Source organism: Scyliorhinus canicula, unplaced genomic scaffold (genome assembly GCF_902713615.1).
Source record: "Scyliorhinus canicula unplaced genomic scaffold, sScyCan1.1, whole genome shotgun sequence".
NCBI classification, from domain to species: Eukaryota; Metazoa; Chordata; class Chondrichthyes; order Carcharhiniformes; family Scyliorhinidae; genus Scyliorhinus; species Scyliorhinus canicula.
In genome coordinates this window covers 32,852-36,421 of record NW_024055518.1, presented here as the reverse complement: position 1 = coordinate 36,421, position 3,570 = coordinate 32,852, and positions in this window count along the sequence as shown.

Genomic DNA, 3,570 nt, shown 5'->3' with positions numbered 1-3,570 from the left:
CGCACATCTTTGGACTGTGGGAGGAAACCGGAGCACCCTGAGGAAACCGACGCACACACGGGGAGGACGTGCAGACTCCACACAGACAGTGACCCAGCCGGGAATCGAACCTGGGACCCTGGAGCTGTGAAGCATTTATGTTAACCACCATGCTACCGTGCTGCCTGATCCATTCACAACTGATCCATGGGTACTGATCCATTCACAACTGGACAGGAAAAAACACACTCACATCTGGAGAGGGAACTGACCCAGTCACAGTGACAGGGAGAAGCCACACTAAACCCTGGAGAGGGAACTGACCCATTCACAGTGACAGGGAGAAGCCACACTAAACCCTGGAGAGGGAACTGACCCATTCACAGTGACAGGGAGAAGCCACACTAAACCCTGGAGAGGGAACTGACCCATTCACAGTGACAGGGAGAAGCCACACTAAACCCTGGAGAGGGAACTGACCCATTCACAGTGACAGGGAGAAGCCACACTAAACCCTGGAGAGGGAACTGACCCATTCACAGTGACAGGGAGAAGCCACACTAAACCCTGGAGAGGGAACTGACAGGGAGAGCCACACTAAACCCTGGAGAGGGAACTGACCCATTCACAGTGACAGGGAGAAGCCACACTAAACCCTGGAGAGGGAACTGACCCATTCACAGTGACAGGGAGAAGCCACACTAAACCCTGGAGAGGAAAATGACCCTTTCAATACTGATTAGAGGAAATAGTCTCTGGAACTGGACAGGAAACTGGCCATTCATATCTGGACAGCGGAAAGGCACACTCAAATCAGGAGAGGGAACTGACCCATTCACTACTGGAGAGGGGAAATACTCTCTCACAACTGGAGTGGGATAACACACAACACACCGAAATCTCGACAGGGATCGGATCCATTCCCAATTGGACAGGGGAAAATACTCAAATCTGGATTGTGCAATGTCTATTCACTTTCTGGACAAAAGAAAACCATAGTCGAAGCTCTTTAGGGTAGGGAACCATCCACAACTGGCCAGGGGAAAGACACATCAAATCTGGGGAGGGAACTAATCCATTCACTTACTGGCCAGGGGAAAGACACACTCAACTCTGGGGAGGGAACTAATCCATTCACTTACTGGCCAGGGGGAAACTGGCCAGGGGAAAGACACACTCAACTCTGGACAGGGAACTAATCCATTCACTTACTGGCCAGGGGAAAGACACACTCAACTCTGGGGAGGGAACTAATCCATTCACTTACTGGCCAGGGGAAAGACACACTCAACTCTGGACAGGGAACTAATCCATTCACTTACTGGCCAGGGGAAAGACACACTCAACTCTGGGGAGGGAACTAATCCATTCACTTACTGGCCAGGGGAAAGACACACTCAACTCTGGACAGGGAACTAATCCATTCACTTACTGGCCAGGGGAAAGACACACTCAACTCTGGACAAGGAATTGACCCATTCACAACTGGACATGTGGAAGGCACATTCAAACCTTAATAGGAAACTGATACATTCACACAACTGTACAGGGCAAAGGCACACTCAGATCTCAACAGGGAACTGACCCATTCACAACTGAATAGGAGAAAAACACTTTCAAATCTGGAGAGGGAATCAATCTATTTATAAATGGACAGGGATAAGGCACAGTGACATCTGGAGAGGGTTCTGACCCATTCACAACCGGATGGGGAAAAGACTCCCACAAAGGGGACCGGGAAATTACCATTCATAACTGGACAAGGGAAGGCACAATCAAATCTGGAGAGGGAACTGGCCCATTCACAACTGGACAACAGAAAAACACACTCAAATGTGTACATGGACTGGCACATTCATGACTCGACAGTGGAAAGACATACTCAAACCTGGAAGAGGGATCTGACCCATTCACGACAGGATAGGGGAAAAACTGCAGCATGTGGACAGGGGAAAGGCAAACTCAAATCTGGAGAGAGTCCTTCCCCATTCACAAATGGACTGGCAAAACACACACTCAAATCTGCACGGGGAACTGTCACATTCATAACTGGACAGTGGGAATGCACACTCAAATCTGCATGGGGAACTGTCACATTCATAACTGGACAGTGGGAATGCACACTCAAATCTGCATGGGGAACTGTCACATTCATAACTGGACAGTGGGAATGCACACTCAAATCTGCATGGGGAACTGTCACATTCATAACTGGACAGTGGGAATGCAAACTCAAATCTGCATGGGGAACTGTCAAATTCATAACTGGACAGTGGGAATGCACACTCAAATCTGCATGGGGAACTGTCACATTCATAACTGGACAGTGGGAATGCACACTCAAATCTGCATGGGGAACTGTCAAATTCATAACTGGACAGTGGCAATACACATTTGAATTTGGAGTGGGAATGGACTCATTCACAGCAGGACAGTGGAAAGACACAAAAGCTTGCACAACAGGATAGTGGACAGACACACTCAAATCCAGAGGAGAGAACTGACCCATTCAAAACAGGATAGTGAAAGACTCCCTCACAAGTGGATTGGGGAAAGACACACTCAAACCTGCAGAGGCAAATGGCCCATTCACAAGTGGACAGGGGAAATACTCCCTCAAACTGTCTGGGGAACTGACCATTTATATGTGGGCATTGGAAAGACACACTCAAATCTGCAAATCTGGAGAGGGAACTGACCCATTCACAGCTCCACAGGGGAAATACTCTCTCAAACTGGAAGGGGAACAAACCATTCATATCTGGACAGGGAAAAAACACACTTTAATCTCGTTAGGGAGCTGACCTATTCAAACCTGGACATGGGAAAGACAACTTAAATTTGGAGACGGAATGGGACCCATTCACAACTGGATAGGGGAAAGGCACATTTACATCTGGGGCGGAATCTGACCTATTCACATGTGGGTTGGGGAAAGGATCCCTCAAACTGGACAGGTAACTGACCATTCATAACTGGACGGGAAAAAGCACACTCAAATCAGGACAGGGAAGTAACCTTTCACAACTGAACAGTGGAAAGTCACACACCAATCTGTGCAGGGAACTGACCTCACCATATGTGGACAGGCATTAGGCACGCTCAGTGCTGGACATGTAAATGACTCATACATTATTGATCAGGGGACAGACGCACTCAAATCTGGTAAAGGGAACTGACCCTTTATCAACTGGACAGGGAAAGACACACACAAATATAGACGTGGAACTGTTACATTCAGAACTGGACAGGGATCAAACATACACAAGTCTGCACAGGGAAACAAACTTGCACAACTGGACAGTGGAAAGGCACACTCGTATCTGGAGAGAGAACATACTCATTCAAAAAGGAACAATGGAAAGACATACTCAAATCTCGACAGGGAACTGATCCATTCACAACTGGACGGAGAAAGCACTCAAGTCTGGAGAGGGAACTGACCAGTCTCTTTCTGGACAAAAGAAAATCACAATCAAAGCTGTTTAGGGTACAAATTCATCCAGAACCGGAAAGGGGTAAAACACTTCAAATCTGGAGACGGAACTGATGCATTCACAATTGGATAGGTGAATAACTCCATCAAACTGG